Below are 22,456 nucleotides of genomic sequence, written 5' to 3'. Positions count from 1 at the left end.
ATGATTCATTGGGTGTGACTCAGTGGGTCGGAAGCTAGACTCACTCATGAAGTCACTCGGCGAGTCAATGCAATGACTCGGCGAGTTCAAGGCAACCTTCTTAGATCAAGAACAGACTCGACGAGTTGTTCATACAACTCGGCAAGTCATAGCATAAAGTGTTCATCGGATGAAGATGAACTCGGCGAGTTGTTCGTACAACTCGGCGAGTAGGATGAAGGACTATTGGCCTTGGGTATAGAAGGAAAACTCATCGAGTCTACGTCTAACTCGACGAGTAGAGACGGATTTATGGTCGGACTAAGGGAAAGGGACTCGGTGAGTTGGCAAGCCAACTCGGCGAGTCTGGTCAACTGGCAGTTGACTGTGACTCAACTCTTGATTTGTAAGGGTAAATGGTCAATTTACCCTAAAGTCGGTTAGCAGTATTTGACTAAGGGTTTTGTGGGAATTATAGCCAGAGGATTCCCGGAGCGGCAGTAGCAACAGACAGTCAGTTCCCACACAGATCGGCGGTGACTTTGAGGTGAGTTTCCTTCCAGTAGTAACGGGTCTAAGGCGCCAAGGTCGGCCCGTATAGACGAGATGTTAGTATTAGAGTGTGGGTCGAGCCCATATCTCTTGGTTGAGTTGATTATGATATATGCCAGTATGATAGAGATGTATATACTCGTTGTCTGTGTGATACTTGTATATTATTGGGTTAGCGGCTGAGTGTGGGTGAGGCCCGTATCTCTCCGAGAGTGGAGTGTGGGTGAGGCCCGTATCTCCTAGATAGTGGAGTGTGGGCGAGGCCCGTATCTCCCGGAAAGTGGAGTGTGGGCAAGGCCCGTATCTTCATGAGTGTGGGCGAGGCCCGAATCTCTTAGTTATACATTATATGCTTGCATGGTATGAGGTATTATGGGGGAACTCACTAAGCTTCGTGCTCACAGTTTTCAGTTTTGGTTTCAGGTACCTCTTCGTTGAAGGGGAAGGAGCTGGGGCGGTAGCGGTACATCACACACACACACACACACCTGCTTGTATTCCGCATTATGACATCTACCTGGGAGATTGTACTCTGACATTTTTATGATTATGACAATGTTTTCTGACATGCAACATCTTTTGTGAAATGAAATGGTTGTTGAATGATTTATTTCTAAATGTTTTGCTAAGTACATGTTTTAAAAACGAAATTTTTGGCTCGTATTTTTGGGATGTTACAAGTTGGTATCAGAGCCCTGGTTTGAGGGATTCGAACACACCTTCGGGGGTGTTTGAACTCAAATCGAGGGATTAAAAGATTTTGGAAAAAGAAATGTTTTCTAAGAGGCTAGTAAAGGGTTCTAAAAAAATGAACGAATTGTGTGATGTGAGCGACCGACCAAGCTCAAGTAAGTACTCCCCAAAGTACCCATACAAGCTTATGTTATGCTTATCAGTTTCAGTAGAACAGCATGCTAGAATAGGACTAAGGATCTAGGAGTGATGCCTTATGTGCCTGCTTTATGTGCTTCAGTGTGTGAAAAGTTGCATGCTAGAATTGAGTAGAGAGCAGTAGGATGGCATGTTTAGGTTATGCCTGATAGTGCAAGTTTAGCATTGTATGCTAGTTCAGTTTCTCTCTACGATGACAGAGTTACTTGAGATTGTTTCCTTTATGTCCAAATGTTGTTTGCTTTGTGCTTTGTGGGCTTTGAAGTGATGGGAGCTAGTTGTTAGGTGAATACAATAAAGTCACATGTGATCAGGGTTGAATAATCTCAGAGTGTTGGATTTGACCCTATTGCGTAGCTCTTGTTTGAGTCCTAACCGTGGTAGGGAAGAGTCCCTCACTCGAAGGATTATCCGAGCCTCGTCACATGTGATTGTATTCAGGTAATGGCTAATTGGCATCACCAAGAGGCCTTCAGCAGTTGAGGACTGGGTTGGGTGGAGTCAGAGGTTTCCTAAGGTAAGCCTAGGATAGGAGTAGCAGAGATCAGCGGTAGTGAAAGGGACCTGGTGGAGTCAAGGCAGTCCTTGGAGAAGGTACGGATAGATGTGGAAGGTAGTATGGGCCCGTACTACTAAAAGCAGAGGATCCGTACCCGAATAGAGGAATGCCAAGATAAGACCAGGGAACTTGTAGTAAGTGTGATTCCTCCAGAGGTATCAGTATCGCTAAGAATTGTTATTTCTTTTGTATTTCAGAATGGTGGTACTACGTTCGAGGCCAGCAGTTGGCAGTTCAGGAGAGGGATCAGGTTCGGGATCAGGTTCCGAGCCAATAGATGAGGGGCTACGCGAGTTCATCGCGTCTGAGATCACCAGAGGCATCCTTGAGTCGACCCCCATCATCTTCAGGTCGATCAAGGAAGGGATATTAGAGTTGATGGAGGATCGCCTCCGGGCATTCAGGAGCGACATGGCATCTGGCCAGTCGAGATCTCGCACGCTGTCCTTCAAGGACTTTCGGGGCAGTGGTGCGCCAGATTTCCACGGGGCAAAGGACCCCATAGCTGCCAGGCGATGGATTGCCGACATTGAGTCTGCACAGATGATTAGCTTCTTCCCTCAGGGGTAGAAGGTGAGGTTCGCAGCATGGTGTTTACGAGATCGAGCTAGGGATTGGTGGGAGTCCGTGGGGGACTCATTGGGAGCCTCGGCTGTCGAGGCTATGACTTGGTCAGACTTTGCGACCAGGTTCAGGGCGGAGTTCGCGCAAGCTGTCGAGCTTCAGCAGCTGGCCAGGGAGTTCTTGGATATGAGGCAGACGACGGAGACTGTGGCGGAGATCACCGCCAAGTTCCGGGAGAGGGCATTGTTGGTGCCCCAGTATGCGGGCGATGAGGATATGAGGAGGACCCATTATCATGACATGCTACGGGCTGACATCCGGGAGCATGTTAGCTTTTCAGCTTGCCCGACCCTAGAGTCCATGATTACCAGGGCGAGGGAAAGGGAGATTGATTTAGAGCACATTCAGAAGAGGAAGGCAGAGGCGGGGCAGGTGGTTAGGGCTTCGGGGAAGAAGCCCAAAGGATCAGATGGGAGGACGAAAGGCAAAGGAGGACCGGGCCGCTGCGGGAAATGCGGCAGGACGCATGAGGGAGCATGTAGGATGGGATCAGCAGGCTGCTACAAGTGCAACAAGGCAGGGCACTTTAGCAGGGATTGTACTACTCCTGTCTCGGTTATCCAGACATCTGAGTTGTTGTGTTTCCACTGCAACCAGAGGGGCCACAAGAAGGCCAATTTCCCCCAGTTGACAGCATCAGCGCCGGTTAGGGCGCCGGCTCCAGCTACCCTGCAGATTACAGATGGCCGACAGGGTAAGGCAGAGGCTCCAGTGGTGAGAAGCCGGGCGTTTCAGTTGACGGCAAAGGAGGCACGCGCCACACCCGATGTGGTGACGGGTATGATTCTTTCCTTCTACTTTATTTTTATGATGTTATGATATTGATATGTGCTCTGTATATATGCATTAGGATCGTTCCATGTGAACGGTATTCCTGTTTAGGTGTTGTTCGATTCAGGTGCCACCCGATCATTTGTTTCCCTTGCGCTTAGCAAGAGGTTTACTGAGTCTTCGGGCATGTTGGATTGCCCTTTAGAGGTGGAGATTGCCGTTGACCAATCGGTGCGAGCGTCATCAGTATTCAGGGATTATGTCCTGAGGCTTTTCGAGGAGCGCTATTTGGTGGATTTACTTCCCATCCCGTTGCGGGGGAACAATGTAATTATAGGCATGGATTGGTTGAGCCCTAATGGGGCGGTGATAGATTGCGCACAGCAGCTAGTGCGGATCAGGACCTAGAGTGGGGGAGAGTTGGTGATCCACGGCGAGAGGCCACAGCGTGGACCTATAGTATGTTCAGCAGTGAGAGCTAGGCGCTACCTTCAGCAGGGATGCGCGGGGTATGTCGGGTATGTTATGGATACCCGGGAGGCGGGTAAGGCGATAGTGAGCGAGGTTCCAGTGGTGCGAGACTACGCGGATGTGTTCCCGGAGGAGCTTCCTGGAATACCTCCGGAGCGTCAGGTAGAGTTCAGGATCGATCTAGTTCCTGGTGCGGCTCCGATAGTCAAGGCACCCTATCAGTTGGCTCCTCCCGAGATGCAAGAGTTGTCTACGCAGCTGCAAGAGCTGCTAGACAAGGAGTTTATTCGACCGAGCAGTTCACCCTGGGGATCCCCGATCCTGTTTGTAAAGAAGAAGGACGGGTCGCACCGGATGTGTATAGATTATCGGGAGCTGAATAAGGTAACGGTGAAGAACCATTACCCACTCCTGAGGATTGATGACCTCTTTGATCAGTTGCAGGGAGCATCTTCGTTCTCCAAGATCAATTTGCGTTCTGGTTATCACCAAATGAGGGTCAGGGAGGAGGATGTACAAAAGACCACGTTTCGGACGCGTTATGGCCATTATGAGTTCGTGGTGATGCCGTTTGGGCTCACCAATGCTCCTGTCGCGTTCATGGACCTCATGAACCGCGTGTGCAGGCCAATGCTGGATCGGTCTGTGATAGTTTTCATCGATGACATCTTGGTTTATTCCAAGACGTAGGAGGAGCACGAGGAGCATCTGAGAGAGGTTTTGGAGACCTTGAGAAGGGAGAGCTTGTACGCCAAGTTCTGCAAGTGTGAGTTTTGGTTGCACGAGGTGCAGTTTCTTGGGCACCTCGTCAACCAGGACGGGATCTCAGTAGACCCGGCCAAGGTGGAGGCCGTGATGAGATGGGAGGTTCTGAAGTCTCCATCCGAGATTCGGAGTTTCCTAGGATTGGCAGGCTACTATCGGAGATTTATTCGGGATTTCTCCAAGATAGTCGTACCTCTGACACGGTTGACCAGGAAAGTCGTGGTCTTTCGTTGGGGGCCTGAGCAGCAGGCAGCGTTCGAGATTCTGAGACAGAGATTGTGCGAGGCGCCGATCTTAGCCCTGCCCGAGGGCGTAGAGGATTTTGTGGTATATTGTGATGCGTCGATCTCAGGCCTAGGTGCAGTATTGATGCAGAGGGGGCATGCTATTGCTTATGCCTCGAGGCAGCTGAAGCCTCACGAGGCGAACTACCCGACGCATGATTTGGAGTTGGGGGCGGTGGTTTTCGCCCTCAAGATTTGGCGGCATTACCTCTATGGGGTTCGATGTACCATTCACACGGACCACAAGAGCTTGAGGTACCCCATGGATCAGCCGAATCTGAACATGAGGCAACGTCGGTGGTTGGACGTGGTGAAAGATTATGATTGCGAGATCCTTTACCACCCAGGGAAGGCCAATGTGGTGGCCGATGCGCTTAGCCGCAAGGCGGCGCCGATCAGGGATATTTGCATGAGGATGACTGTGGTGACTCCCCTGTTGGAGCAGATTCAGGAGGCTCAACAGAAGGCTATGAAGGAGGAACATCGGAAGAGTGAGCGGATAGTGGGTCAAGTCACCTCCTTCGATTATGATAGTCGGGGGTTATTGACAATACACCGCAGGGTATGGGTGCCATATCTTGGAAGCGTGCGCCAGATCTTGATGGAGGAGGCGCACAAATCCCGATTCTCTATTCATCCAGGGGCGACGAAGATGTATAGGGATCTTCGTCTAGACTATTGGTGGCCTGCATGAAGCGGGACGTGGCATGGTACGTTGAGCGGTGTTTGACCTGCAGGAAGGTCAAGGCTGAGCATCAGAGACCGCACGGCAAGATGCAGCCGTTGGATATCCCGTTATGGAAATGGGAGGATATTACGATGGATTTTATCACAAAGCTTCCCCGGACGGCACGAGGAGTGGGTTCGATTTGGGTCATCGTGGATCAATTGACCAAGAGCGCCCATTTTATTCCGATTCAGGAGAGTATCTCGACCGAAAAGTTGGCCGATATCTACATCAGGGAGATAGTGGCATGGCACGGGGTGCCAGTGTCAGTGATATCGGATCGAGATGTGCGGTTCACTTCCAGGTTTTGGAAGAAGTTTCATGATGAGTTGGGCACTCGTCTACACTTTAGCACCGCCTTTCACCCGCAGACGGATGGTCAGAGTGAGTGGACCATCCAGACTTTGGAGGATATGTTGCAGGCTTGTGTGCTCGACTTCGGTGGTAGCTGGGATACCTATCTTCCCTTGGTTGAGTTCTCGTACAACAACAGCTACCACGCGAGTATTGACCGTCTTCCATTCGAGATGTTTTACGGTCAGAGGTGCAAGACCCCGATATGCTGGGGTGAAGTTGGCCAGAGGGTCATGGGGAGCACCGAAGTGGTGCTCAAGACGACCGAGAGAATCCAGCAGGTTCGGAGCAGGCTTCAGCTTGCGCAGATTCGGCAGAAAAGTTATGCCCACAAGCGTCGATCAGACCTGGAGTTCCATGTCGGGGATATGGTTCTCCTAAAAGTGTCGCCTTGGAAAGGCGTCATTCAATTAAGGAAGCGGGGCAAGTTGGGCCCGAGATACATTGGTCCATTCAGGGTTGTAGCCCGGGTGGGCAAGGTGGCATATAGGCTGGATCTGCCAGCCGAGCTCAGCCAGATCCACAGCACTTTCCATGTCTCCCAGCCGCGGAAGTGTCTCGTGGATGATTCTGCGGTGGTGCCATTAGAGGACATACAGGTTGATGACAGCCTGAATTACATTGAGCGCCCAGTCGCAATCCTCGACCGGAAGTCGAAGGATCTAAGGAACAAGATGGTGGAGTTAGTGAAGGTGCAGTGGCAGCACCGAAAGGGGTCCGAGTGGACTTGGGAGCCGGTGGAAGAAATGATGGAGCATTACCCCGAGCTGTTTTAGGATCGAGCAGCAGACTTCGAGGATGTTGTCTAAAATAAGTGGGGGAGATTTGTAGCACCTGGTTTCTGGTACGTTAAATTTATCTTTGTATTTTTCATTTTTAGCCTTGGACTCGGCGAGTTGTAGGTCCGACTCGCCGAGTAGAGACGGGATCCGGAGCGTGTTTAAGTTGGCGACTCGGCGAGTCCATATTCCGGACTCGACGAGTCACCGTTGTCTGATGAAACCCTAATTCCAAGGGTTTGCCCCCTATTTAAGCTAGCTTGTGCAGCCCAAGCTCGCCCCCTTTCACCCTCAGAGCGCCCAACATCAAACCCTAACTCGTTTCTTGTGAGATTGAAGTGATTAGAGTGGTTCCTTGAAGTTTTTGGGAGAAGGAGAGTGGAGCAAGGAGAGGAGAAGGAGACCAGATATCTTGGTGCTATTTCAGAGTTCTCTGAGGTATATCTCTACTCCATTCTGTTTGTATGCTTAAAACCCCATTAGAGCACCTTTTGAGCTCTTCGTGAACCTTTTTCCAAGCTTGTGCATGAAGTAGAATTCGTAATAGGTTGATTATCCACTAGATCTAGTCATGGTTGATCTTCACTAGACCACTTCGGATAGGGCCATGTGCTCGGATGACTCAGCAGCTTCGTGACTCAGCAGCTTGGTGACTCAGCAGGACACGTGGCGCATGCGAGGCGAGGGTGACGTGGCAAAGTGTGACTATGCGAAATTTCTCGGTTTTCACGCCAAAACTTCTAAAATCCATAACTTTCGCATACGAGCTCCGTTTTTGACGTTCTTTATATGCATGCGTAGCTAAAATTACGATCTACAACTTCCGTTTAGACTTCATCGGCTAATTTTGACTTTAAATTTTATATTATTATTTTTAACAGATCGGGACAGGAAATCCGTTAAAAATTCATAACTTCTTCATCCGACGTCCGTTTTCGTTAGACTTTTACGGTTGTGCTCCTAATGACGAGACCTTCAATTCTCATTTAGGTTGTGTCGGCTAAAAATCGCTCGATCTAAAATTCGAGTTTTTAGTTGTATACTGCTACGCTGAAACTTCGAAAAATCATAACTTCCTCATACGAAGTCAGATTTGGGTGTTGTTTTTATCGAACTTCTCGGTTTAACGAATACTACGACTTTCGTTTAGATTACTAAGGCTAAAAAGTAGTTTATCAAAAACTCACTTTTTACGACATTCAGCACCGTGCCGGTTTTGTCGCGAAACTTCGACAGGTCATAACTTCTTCGTTATAACTCGGATTTTGGTATTCTTTATATCCCCGAAATCCTTGTTTCGACCACTACAACTTTATGTAAAGATATCGGGCTTATCTCACACTTTAATTTTGACACTTATTTTTATTCTTAATTAGTTAAGCCCTAATAATTAAGCATAAAACACATAATTCACATAATATTCACATAATTCCTTTTCATTTCTTCAAAATGAGTTACAAAGGTTAACCTAGACTATTAACTCAATATAAATGCCTAGGATAGAAACACGAGTGTTAGAATTCTCTCCCCCTTAGGATGATTCCATCCCCGGAATCACATATCACCAAACAACTGCGGGTAGCGACTCATCATGTCACTCTCCGTTTCCCAAGTGAGATTTGGTCTATTCGTATGTTTCCAGTGCACAAGCACTAAATCGACCATCTTGCGTCGTAACTTCATAGTCTTACGGTCAACGATTGCCTCAAGTTCCTCGATCAACCTCTTGTTTTCATCCAACCTTAACTCAGAAATCGGAATTATGTCGGGCACATCTCCTATGAACTTTCTCAAATAACACACATGAAAGGTGTTATGAATACCCTCAAGTTCTTCCGGTAACTCTAGCTTGTAAGCTTGATTCCCGATTCTCTGAAGAACTTTAAATGCTCCAACAAACCTTGGACTCAACTTCCCTCTCTTACCAAATCTTATAAGTCCCTTCCATGGAGAGACTTTACGTAAAACCAAATCTCCAACATCGAAGGATATCGGTTGTCTTTTCTTGTCAGCATAACTCTTTTGTCGATCTTGAGCAGCTAACATCCTTTCCCTTATCACTTTCAGCTTTTCAGTAGTCTCATGGACTATTTCAGGTCCCATAAACTGCTTTTCCCCAGCTTCCAGCCAACATGATGGCGTTCGACACTTTTCCCCATACAAAGCGTGATAAGGTGCCATCTTAATGCTTGAGTGGAAACTATTATTATAGGAGAATTCTACTAAAGGTAAGTGTTCATCCAAGTTACCTTGGAATTCTAGGGTACATGCTCTCAGCATATCCTCCAATGCTTGAATCGTTATCTCGCTTTGACCATCGGTTTGCAGATGGTAAGTTGTACTCAAACATAACTTGGTACCCAATTCCTCTTGTAGACTCCTCCAAAATCTCGAGGTAAAACGGCTATCACGATCGGACACAATCGTTAACGGAACACCGTGAAGCCTCATAATTTCCTTCACGTAAGAATTCGCAAGTTTAACCATAGACCACTTCTCTTTGGGTGCTATGAAATGCGCACTCTTAGTGAAGCAATCAACGACCACCCAAATCATGTCGTGACCGTTCCTTGTTCTTGGCAGTTTAGTCACAAAATCCATGGTGATGTCTTCCCATTTACCCATGGGTACGGGTAAAGGTTCTAAACTCCCATATGGTTTTTGATGTTGTGCCTTAACCCTAGCACAAGTTACACACTCGGCCACATACTTAGCAACATCGAGCTTCATCGTCGGCCACCAATAATAGGGTTTTAGATCCCTGTATATTTTTGTACTGCCGGGATGAATCGAGTACATGGTCTTGTGAGCTTTTCCATCAGAAGATCTCTTATTTCGCCCGTCTTAGGTACCTAAATTCTATCTTGGAATACCTTCAACCTTTGGTTGTTTCTACCGAACACTAACGTTTTGCCCAAACGTTCTTCCTTTCGGTAATTTTTCTCTAAAGCTTCCTCTTGAGCTTTCTTTATACTTTCCACAATTGTCGAGACAACTTCAATTCTCAACGCTCTTGGCCTTTTCTTTTCAAGGTTTACCTTCTGGCTAAGAGCATCAGCAACCACATTTGCTTTACCAGGGTGGTAAAGTATCTCACAGTCGTAGTCCTTGAGTAACTCTATCCAACGTCGTTGCCTCATGTTCAATTCCTTCTGATTAAAGAGATATTGGAGACTCTTATGATCAGTGAAAAGTTTACACTTTGTGCCATAAAGATAATGCCTCCATATCTTTAGGGCGAATACTACCGCTGCCAACTCCAGATCATGAGTGGGGTAGTTCTTTTCATGTTCCTTCAATTGCCTCGATGCATATGCTATCACTTTATCCCTTTGGGTCAGAACACAACCTAACCCCACTCCAGACGCATCGCTATAAACTGTGAAGTCATCAACTCCTTCAGGCAACGAAAGAATCGGTGCTTCACACAATCTCTTCTCCAACTTCTCAAAGGCTTCCTTATGCTTCTCATTCCAGGCATAAGTAGCTCCTTTGTGGTTCAAAGCTGTTAATGGAGTAGCAATCGAAGAAAAGCCTTGGATAAACCTTCGGTAATATCTAGCTAATCCTAAAAAGCTTCGAATCTCCGTAGGACTTTTTGGTTGTTCCCACTTCATCACAGCTTCAATCTTTACTAGGTCAACCATTATTCCTTCTTGGTTAACCACATGACCTAAAAATTGGACTTCTTGAATCCAAAATTCACACTTCGAGAACTTTGCATACAACTTCTCCTTTTTCAGGACTTCTAGCACTTCACGTAGATGCTTTTCATGCTCATGCTTGCTTTTCGAATAAATCAAGATATCGTCTATGAATACTATCACGGATTTGTCTAAGAATGGTTTACAAACCCTATTCATCAAATCCATGAAAGCTGCTGGGGCATTGGTTAGTCCGAACGACATAACCAAAAATTCATAGTGTCCATATCTCGTTCTAAAAGCAGTCTTTCGATATCCTGCTCTCTCACCTTTAGTTGATGGTATCCCGACCTAAGATCGATCTTCGAGAAATAGCTCGAACCCTGCAACTGGTCGAACAAGTCATCGATCCTTGGCAACGGGTACTTGTTCTTTATCGTCACTTTGTTTAGCTCTATGTAATCGATGCACATTCTCATGCTTCCGTCTTTCTTCTTTACAAATAACACAGGAGCTCCCCAGGGTGATGAACTAGGTCGAATGAAACCTTTGTCCAATAACTCCTGAAGTTATGTCATAAGTTCTTTCATTTAAGTTGGTGCTAATCGATAAGGTGCTTTCGCTATCGGCGTCGTTCCTGGTAACAAGTCGATACGAAATTCTACTTGTCGATCAGGGGGTAATCCGGGAAAGACTTCCGGATAATCACACACCACCGGAATATTCTGAACCTCCTTTTTTTCCATCTTGGCATCGATCACGAACGTTAGATATGATGTACATCCCTTGGCCAAACACTTTCTGGCTTTCATTAGGGAAATGATTCCAGAGTTTACTCTGCGTTTGTCTCCATACACCATAAACGACTCTTTCCCTGGCGGGTTTACTTTTACTATCTTCTTTCTACATAGTATTTCTGCATCGTTGGCTCTAAGCCAATCCATTCCTAAAACTATGTCGAATCCATTTAACTCGATAGGCAATAATTCCTCTTGGAACTTATTCCCATCCAAGTCAATGAGGATGTTTTTCATATGATGGCTAACAAGTACAAACTTGCCACTAGCAATCTCGACTAATAAGGCATTAACTAGCCTATCTACAGGCAAAGCTAGCTTTCTACCAAATTCATGAGATATAAAGGAGTAATTGGCTCCAGAATCAAACAAAATTTGGGCAGGCAATTCGTTTACGAGAAAGGTACCTGAAGCAACATCGACTTCTTCTTTTGCAGCTTCAATTTTCATCTGAAAGGCTCTCGCCTTCGGCTTTGGTGGTAGATTGGGCTTTGCGGCATCCTTCCTCTTTGGACAGTCTTTAAGAACATGCCCTACTTCATGGCACTCAAAACATACCCTCTTGTCGGACGGACACACGTTGGCATAATGCCCAGTCTTTCCACATTTGAAGCAAGTCACCTCCTCACTACATCTCCCAGAGTGCTTTCTCTTTCACTTCTCACACCATTTCACTTCACCTCCTCCTCCTCCAAACTTCTTGGAATTAGAAATTTTGCTTTTCTTGTTGGAACCCGAAGTTCCTTCAAATTTTCTCTTTTCACCAACTTCTGCCCTCTCTATACCCTTCTCTTTGATCTTAACCTCGACATTCTTAGCAGCCCAGATGGCGGCTTTTAAAGTGGTTGCTTGCTTAACCATCGGACCAAAGTCCGCTGGTAATCTAAGGGCAAACTTGTTGACCTTAGAGAGTTCAGTTGGAACTAGATGAGGAACTAGCTTCATCTTTTCCATAAATCTAGCAGCGTAATCAGTAACGCTCATCTTTCCTTTCTTTAAATTCTGAAACTCATTGTTGATTTCCAGAAGATCCTGCGCAGAGCAGTACTGCAATTTCAGTTGTACCACAAATTCTTCCCACGACATCTTACTAGCTTCACCCTTGGGCATCGAATCAGCTAGTAACTTCCACCAGCTCAACACACCAGACTTTAACAGAGGAATCGCAAGTGCGGTCTTTTGTTTGTTGTTGCACTCGCAACTTTCAAACATCGTCTCCATTTCGGAGATCCAATTCATGACTTCCACCGGTGTCGGACTTCCAGATAGACACGGCGGTTTGGATGCCATGAAATCTTTGTATTTGCATCCGCGTCCATCAGCTCCTCCATCCTGGTTGTTTTGTCTAACTATCGGTGGGTTGGCTTGACCAAGAGTCCCACTGTAGTTCCCTCCTACTGATTGCCCTTCATTCAATATGGGCTGTTCAATAGGCATCGTAGTCTCTTCCCTATGTTGTTATAGTAATCGCCTTGTCTCTTCCATTTGGCGATCTAACATCATTTGCATCATTGCTTGTACCTCAGCCATCGTCATTGGCTCAGGTGCAGCTCCTACAACATGTACTTGCTCAACTACTTGAGGTTGAGGTTGTTGATCCTTGTTTCCGTTTGCATTTGCAGCTCCACTACGAGTTATGGCCATTTGTGACATCCCCAAAATCTCGGCCAGAAAAGACCGATTTTCATTTATGCTTTTAAATATTTTCAGAGTAAATCCTTTTGATTTGAAAGAGTTGCGGAATTTGTTCCCAAAAACAAAACATGATAAAACAATGTTTACTGAAGCATTTCATAAAAGAAATGTATTTTCATTATAATCAAAACTCGGGGTGTCATGTTCCGATACAGACCAATAAGCATAAACGAATACATTATAAGTCATATAACAAATATAAACATATGCAGACTTGTAAACAAAACAACTTGATGGTTCATCCATCTCATGCCCTTCCGCCACTTCCTGTAATACAACTTAAAACTGAGTGGGTCAGGCTTGGGAGCCTGGTGAGCATATAGGGTTTTCAACCCACAATAAATATCATATTTAATTTTCACCAACCAACAATAACCCAATTACCCATTCCCGTTATTCTCACTTTAATGTCCCTAAAACAACTAACATAAGGGACCTAGTCTAAGAATATTTCATCGGGGCGACAACACATGCTTCGGTGGTACCTCAGCAATATAAGTCAAATAAGGCAACCATGAGGGGGATGGAGTACAGCGAATGAACACCCAAGTTCATTAACACCTATAGGTGGCGAACCTGCTAATGTTTCCACAAGACTATCTAGAAAAGTATGTGGTCGTCATCTAAACTCCGCTAGATGACTAAATCAAACAACAACGAGGCCTCTCATCTGTTTATTACACACCAACTATCTACCCATGTTCTACCCAACATATTAGTAGATAAAAATATACATTTGTATACATAGTTTAAAAACCTATATAGCATGCTTTAGTCAACACATATATCACATAACAGATGAGGCACACACACACATAACACATATCTCATAGAGAAATAATTAGATCTATAAGATAGAAGAGAGTGAATACACATTCACACATAACACAACCAAATATATACACATAGCACGTATTTTATATTATTGTATTTGGAAGAAAATAACTACACACTCACACCTATAAACAACAATATACTTAATACACTCGAACCATACTTGTATTATTATCGTGTTTATGAAAGGTAGTATACACTCACTTGATCAGAAGATGATCCGACAGCACTACGGCTTATAGAAGTAGTAATCCTCAGCAGATCTGGAAGATCTTCACAAAAATCGAACTTTTCGCGGGCAGAGCTTCGACTCGGGAACCGCACTTCTCGGGATCTTCGGGATCTCGGGACTTGCTTCAGGACTAGAGTATGATACCGGGGCTTCGGGGTATTTCTGGCACGCAAAACGATGCAAAACGGGAGAGAGAAGAGAAGAAATGAACAAAACTCTCGGCTGCCTTCGGATCCCTTTTATAGAGGCTGGAGCCTCGGAGTACGCGGGGCGTACTGCAGTACGCAGCGCGTACTGCTTCTGAAATCGTCACTGCATGCGTCATCCGAAGTGTCGACACTATGCTGAGTACGCAGTAGCGTACCCTCGTACGCAGGGCGTACTCCGGATCACACCGGTGACTCGTCTTCGGATAAGGCTTCCGATTTATAATTAAATTTAAATACAAAATGATTAATAAACTTCGGAAATTCATAACTTCTTCATACGAACTCCGTTTTCGACGTTCTTTATATCCACGGAAAGGTGAGACCACGCTCTACGACTTTCGTTTAGACTCTGTCGGCTAATTTTGAATTTATTTTTATTAATTATTTTTAATAGGCCGCGACAGAAACTTTCGTTATAAATTCATAACTTCTTCGTTTGACGTCCGTTCTCGCCTAACTTTTTATCGCTTCGATACCAATAATGAGATCTTCGATTCTCATTTAGATTGCTTCGGCTAAAAACCGCTCGATCTCAAATCGAGTATTTCAGGCTGTATACCGCTAAGCCGGAACTTCGATAAATCATAACTTCCTCATACGAAGTCAGATTTGGGCGTTTTATATATATTCGGAAACCTCGTTTGAACTACTACAACATAAATCAAAGATATTAAGTTTATTTTACACTTAAATTTTGACGCTTATTTTTATTCTTAATTAATCAAACCACATAATTAAGCAATTAAGCACAAAACACATAATACTCAAATAATACAATCTTATTATTTCAAAACGGGTTACAAAGGTTAACCTAGACTATTATATTGCTACAAATGGCAAGCCCAGAAACACAGGCATTACACCATTACAATCTATATAACGAATAAGGCGAATTTAGGTCTTTATCCTTGTTAGACATGTCAATTCCCTTATCACTCCGAAACGTTTACATGTTAGTTCTAATCTCATAATCATACGCTTAGAATCCTACACACATAAGGTTTCCAGATCCGGTCGGTAACAGACCATAGATCCGAACAAATAATGGCACACATGGCAAACACATAGCATTTAGCACATAAGGGCATTTTAGGCATCTTCCTTAAAATAAACTAGTGCTCGTTTCTAAAATATGGTAGACACTCATCTCACAATCATCACTTAGCATTCTAAGTTCAAGTCTAGAAATTCTACAATTTCTTAGTTCGCTTAAACTAATGCTCTGATACAAACTGTGACACCCCCTAATTTCTCGGCCAGAAAAGACCGATTTAATTTATGCTTTTTAAAATAAAATCAGAGAAATCTTTTTAAAAGATGTTGCGGAATTGGTCCCCAAACAAAATATGATAAAAGTTTATCAAAACCCTTCATTAAGAAGGTATATGTTTTCCATATATATATCAAAACCTCGGGATGTCATGTTCCGATACAGATCAAAAGCATAAACAAGACATTATAAGCCTTTCAACAGTTATTTACAACTACTGGCCTATAATCCAAAAATCTCTCGTTGTCCTTCGACTATGCTCGGGGTCCACTACCTGTAACATAAAAAGCTGAGTGGGTCAGGCTTGGGAGCCTGGTGAGCATATAGGGTTTTCAACCCACAATAATAATAAACTTACTAAGTTCATCAATCAACAATAACCCTGATTACCTGTTCCCGTTATCCTCACTTTATGTCCCTAAACACTTATCACAAGGGACCTAGCCTAAAGAATATCATCGGGATGGACACTACTGCTAAGGGGTTTCCTCATCCATACATGTCCTAAAGGCAACCATGAGGGGAATGGAGTACAGCGAATGAACACTCTTAGTTCATTAACACCTACAGGTTGCGGACCTGCTAATGTTTCCCACTGGACTGTCTAGAAAGTCCGTGGTCGTCATCCAAACTCCGCTAGATGACTGGATCTCAAAACACATCGAGGCCTCTCATCAATTTTATTTTATCACACATCACAATCTACCCATGTTCTACCCAATATATTTGTAGATAAAAATACTTATACAATTTAAAACTTGTATAAAACATCAACACAACAATCACCTCAAATAAATAATTAATATATTTACACATAGCACGTATTATAAGGTAAATACTTCATATCTATGTGTAAAATGAAAGTGACTATACACTCACTTGATTTGATGATAATCGGGCAGCAATTCGTTTCCAAAAACGATCGTTTCTAATAAACTGGGAGTTTTATTGAGAAACCGGGCTTTGTAAAAGTCGGGCTTCGAAACCGAAAAGATAAATTTTGCGGGCTTCTCGGGCACTTTGTGGGGTATTCCGGGCTTTACAATCGATACCGGGGCTTTGCGGGATGTTAAAATGAAGAAAATATGGGTTTAGGGGTTAAAAGTGGCAATTTCTTAAAAATATCCGAGAAGGCTCGCAGCCTTCTATTTATAGGGGGAAGCTTCTGATCGGACGGTCAGGAGTCTTCTGATCCGACGGCTGAGAAGGCTCGCAGAGGGGGAGGCTTGCATGAGGGCTGCACGTGCGAAGGAGCTGTTGGCGGCCTGTGATTGGACCGAAGTCCGGATCCGATGAGGGAAGCTCGTGGCTTCTGCGAGGGCTCGGACACGAGGGAGAAGGCACGCGTCGGATCTTCACTGGACCACTTCGGATAGGGCCATGTGCTCGGATGACTCAGCAGCTTCGTGACTCAGCATCCTGGTGACTCAGCAGGACACGTGGCGCATGCGAGGCGAGGGTGACGTGGCAAAGTGTGACTATGCGAAATTTCTCGGTTTTCACGCCAAAACTTCTAAAATCCATAACTTTCGCATACAAGCTCCGTTTTTGACGTTCTTTATATGCACGCGTAGCTAAAATTACGATCTACAACTTCCGTTTAGACTTTGTCGGCTAATTTTGAATTTAAATTTTATATTATTATTTTTAACACACCGGGACAGGAAATCCGTTAAAAATTCATAACTTCTTCATCCGACGTCCGTTTTCGTCAGACTTTTTACGGTTGTGCTCCTAATGACGAGACCTTCAATTCTCGTTTAGGTTGTGTCGGCTAAAAATCGCTCGATCTAAAATTCGAGTTTTTAGTTGTATACTGCTACGCTGAAACTTCGAAAAATCATAACTTCCTCATACGAAGTCAGATTTGGGCGTTCTTTTTATCGAACTTCTCGGTTTAACGAATGCTACGACTTTCGTTTAGATTACTAAGGCTAAAAAGTAGTTTATCAAAAACTCACTTTTTACGACATTCATCACCGTGCCGGTTTTGTCGCGAAACTTCGACAGGTTATAACTTCTTCGTTATAACTCGGATTTTGGTATTCTTTATATCCCCGAAATCCTTGTTTCGACCACTACAACTTTATGTAAAGATATCGGGCTTATCTCACACTTTAATTTTGACGCTTATTTTTATTCTTAATTAATTAAGCCCTAATAATTAAGCATAAAACACATAATTCACATAATATTCACATAATTCCTTTTCATTTCTTCAAAATGAGTTACAAAGGTTAACCTAGACTATTAACTCAATATAAATGCCTAGGCTAGAAACACGAGTGTTACACTATCACTTTCCAACCGTAGTGGAATCAAATCGGATTTACTAACTAATATGACTAATTGAGATTTTGAGATGTAGGTTCCATCCGGTTAGTCTCCATACAAACAACCCAAAAGTGAGAAAATAGATATAAACTAAAATACTGAGCTACACATACTATAAACATTTTGACTTGCTAGATCCAATTCACATATGATTTCATAACCTAAATTTATAATGCAGATCCATTTGTCATTGTTGTTTGTAATCTAAATTTGAACAATGTTATTAGTTATTTAGAAGATTTTTTTTTTCAAAAATAATTAGAATACCTCGGAAAGGTCTGAAATTAAGCCACCCAGTAATATGCTCTTTCCCACCATTTCCACACATTTTTGTAACCGCAAACTATAAAAGTGAAAGATGATTATAGCTTGGTATAGTATATTGATGGTTTGATCAGAGATAATATAAAAACAAAAAAACAGATTTGTTATGAGAAAATCTAACAAGACAAAAATCCCTACCTGTGGATGCATACTTGAGATCCTAGGCCGATGCTTCAAAATGTATCTTAAGCTCCAAAATATGCTCATTTATGTTTTACAAACTGCGAAAATTACACAAAAGAATACAAAATTATAGAGAAAGAGAGGTGAAGATGAAGTTGCAGCAACATCGGTAGCGGTGGTGTAAAGTGGGAAATCTGTTAATAAATTCATATCAAAATTGGGTTAGAAAACCCATGATCTGACTCCAAATTGAAAGAAAATGTAAATTATTAAAAAAAAAAGATGAGATTAAAGGGGATAAAGAAAAATATTGATCAATTATGCTTAGATCGTGGAAGAAACAAGGTTTGAGTATGTAGGACATATATTATCGAGTTGGTAGTTGTGTATAACAAATAAGATTTAGTGATTTATACATTTGTGAAAAAAAAAAGAACAAAAAATGTTTTTTTATAACGTCTTACATTTCAAAATATATTTATTTAAAACAAAGAAAACCACACCATTGAATTATAAAAATGTAACATTTAGTTATTTGATAACATAAATTAGAGTAATAAATCATAAGTGCGGAAAATCTCAAAATCATAAAAGCATATCTGATGCTTTTCCCTGTACAGTCAAAAAGACCTGCAACATTTAAACTTAAAACTGTAGGCACAAATCTTAGTGAATTTCCCGAGGTACCATATATAACACATAAAAATGGGCCTCACGCATAATAATTGGACCCCGTCCAGATAATCCCCCCCCCCCACAGGGGGGGGTACAGAATTGGACCTCGTCCAGATAATGGGCCCCGCCTAGCATGATTGGATCCCGTCCAGATAATAGGCCCCGCCAAACATAATTGGACCTCGTCCAAATAATAGGCACCGCCAAATATATAAACAAATAAGCATGAGTTACAAAGACAAAAAACATACACTAACACCCCATGCCCTATATAAGATAGTGAGAAAACCCACATGCATCCTTGAGTTGAATCCGACTACTCGAAGTCCGAAGAATCACCTACCCGAATTGCCTAAACCAAACACAAGCTAAACCCCAGTCTATAACTTAAAGCCTTCAAGTTTGACCCAAAAGTCAAACGGGTCAAAAGTCAATTGCCAATGGCCCAAGTCAACGATCAATAGGTCAATATCTGGTCAAAAATCACGCCACACTTTCTTTTGGGGTCCCACACCCACTAAAGGACAAAATAGTCTAGATCATTGTGTTAAAACAAGTGCGACTGATAAAAACCTAAAAGCACGTTGCGTTTAAGATGGTGCACTGCGCCAATCTTATTTCAAAAGGTAATATGACTTTATCCATTAAGTCAATCCCTCGAACTTCCAGATCTGGTCCCAAACCATGCATTAATGGATAAAGTTCCAACTTTATCCATTTAAACACTTCCAACGAACTAGATCTAAATTTTAAACATCTAAATGACCTAAAATGCCGACACCACTTGCATGACTCAAAGAACATGTACAAGGTACCAACTTTCCAGATGTAAATGGTTCAACTAACAACCCAAAGTGCTTAGAATGAGCTAAAGCCACCTCAACTCCAAGCTCGCCACCAAAATGGGACTAAAAGTGTGACATCCCCATTTTCCCTGTAAGAAAAGACCTTTTTATATATGCTTATTTTAAAAAATAATTATAAATGCAGAATTTGTCCCATAAAAGTATTTTTCGAAAAAAATGTTTTTCATTGATTATTAAAAACTTTGGAATATCATAACCAATACAAGAAAAATAAGCATAAATGTAATCATTATTAGCCTTACAATATCTATTGGTCTACATTCCCTTTAATCTCTCATAAGATCCAAACATAAAATACCTTCGTATCGTTACCTGTAATACAAAGAAACTAAGTGGGTCAGGTTGGGAAACCTGGTGAGTACATAGTATTTTCAACCCACAATAATATAGTTAATGTGTTTAATTATCAAACGGTGAAACCGATTACCCATCCTTGTTATCTTCTTTATATTTATCTCTAAGGATCTATTCTAATGATCATAGTCAACATCACATTTTCTTATATGGCTAAGGACTACTCCTAAGAATCATCACTAACATTGCATAAACAGTATCGGTTCAGGGATTCTTCCGCAATATATGTCCGGTACATCGCATTAACAAGTAGTTCATCACACATTAAAAAATCATCAAAATCACTTTCATTATTTGTGATATCTTCGATATCAATTTTCTCTTATCAAACTTTATTATCAGTTGTTGAAGATGAACCAAAATTAAGCTTCGACATTGAATCAATAGTCTCTTCACTTTTAGCTAATGAAGCAATTTTAATAACAGATAAATTCAAACAACCAACACATTCATCTTCTTCAGTTTCACTGATATTGTTAGAACTATCTTCGATATCAACAAAATTTTCTTGAGAACATTGTGTCAAAGGTTGAATTTTGTTCATAATTTTCATTTGTTCATTCTTACTCAAAGTACCATTAACAATATTAACGAATTCATCAGCATCCAAATATTCAGCAATATTAACAACACGGTATGCATATGAATCGTTTGGTACTTGATCAAATTTTGAAATTCTACTGTCACAATCAAATGTAATTTCATCAAATAATTCCTTCTTAAATTTGATAAAAGGTAAAAGTTTACCATGTTGTTCCTTAAAAATTTCGGATGAATGATATAGCAATGTGAGTTTACCATAAAGTCTTTTGTTAGTATTATAGTAATTTTTTCTCTGTTTAGTTAACAAAATATTATCTAACCTTACCAAATCAGGATCTAATATACCATTATTCAATTTGAAACTTAAACTCTTTATTGTAGAGTTTTTCTCTTCGATTCTATTTTTAGCATCGTACAACTCAGCCTTGATATGTTCCACATCACTACTTATAGAAATCAACAAATCATTAATGTAAGAACAAGCATCATTTATGTAAGATAAAATTGAATCATAAGAATTCGAAGGATTATTAAGAGAGGTTAAGAGATCACGCACCTTCTTAGTCATTGGAGACTTTGAAGTGGTTGCCATGAAACATTGTCCTTCGACATTCTCTCTCCTCCATCTTCACTCCTATCTTCGCTATCTGAACCAAAATCTCCACACATAAACTTCTCATCACCATGCTTCTCATCAACATCAACACCAGTGTGCATTGCGAACATAACACCATGTGTTAGATGGCACATTTCTTCACCATCTGATCCAGATGACCAGATCTAATACGTTCTTTCATCCTCATCCATACCCTTCACAACTAGTGAAAGATTCTTTGATTTTCCCTTAGTTCTTTGATTTTTAAGGCATAGTAAGCTTCATCTTTAACTTTCTCCTGCTTCTCCTCCTTTTTCTTCAACATGCAACCTCTTGCTAAATGGTTTTTGCCATTACAATAAGTACAGTCATAACTAGATTTACCAACTAACTTCTTCTCACTTAAATTTCCATCTTTCTTATTCTCGACAACAGGATTAGATGTTGAAGTTGCCTTCTTGAATGTGTTACTTTTTAAGTTTCCCTTGATAGGCTTTGTGACATCCCCAAAATCTCGGCCATAGAAGACCGATTTTCATTTATGTTTTTAAAATAATTTCAGAGTAAATCCTTTTGATTTGAAAGAGTTGCGGAATTTGTTCCTAAAAACAAAGTATGATAAAATAATATTTACCAAAGCATTTCATCAAGAAATGTATTTTCATTATATAATCAAAACTCGGGATGTCATGTTCCGATACGGACCATAAAGCATAAACGATAACATTACAAGTGTAACACCCAAAGTTTGGAAAGCCAAGAAAAGAAAGAAAACCCCAATTTTAAGGGGAGACTCGGCGAGTCCAAGGAGGGACTTGGCGAGTCCGAGCGGGATCCGGGTTGAGGTGTAAGCGACCAACTCGGTGAGTCGGCCAAGGTGACTCGGCGAGTCTGGTATGAGCAAGGAAAACCCTAAATCCGGGACTTGGAGCTTATTTAAACGTCTCATTCTCTCCCCTAGGGTTCCTTTACTGCCTCTCTAGCACATATCACTAAACCCTAGCCGCCATAATCGCTTTGGAGCAAGATTTACCCATAGTGAAGCTTTTGAAGCTTGGAGAAGGAAGAAAGGCCTTGGAGGTGCAAGAAGGGACTGTAGATCCGGGATAGAGAAGACATTTCAGACCAATTGGAGGTAATAAGCTGTTGCTTGGACTCCCTTTTGCACCTAGATCTATTCTTATGTGTGAGTTTTGGACATTTTG

The sequence above is a fragment of the Lactuca sativa genome, chromosome 1 (genome assembly GCF_002870075.4).
Source record: "Lactuca sativa cultivar Salinas chromosome 1, Lsat_Salinas_v11, whole genome shotgun sequence".
In the NCBI taxonomy this organism is placed as follows: Eukaryota; Viridiplantae; Streptophyta; class Magnoliopsida; order Asterales; family Asteraceae; genus Lactuca; species Lactuca sativa.
Note: the sequence above shows the minus strand (reverse complement) of the source record.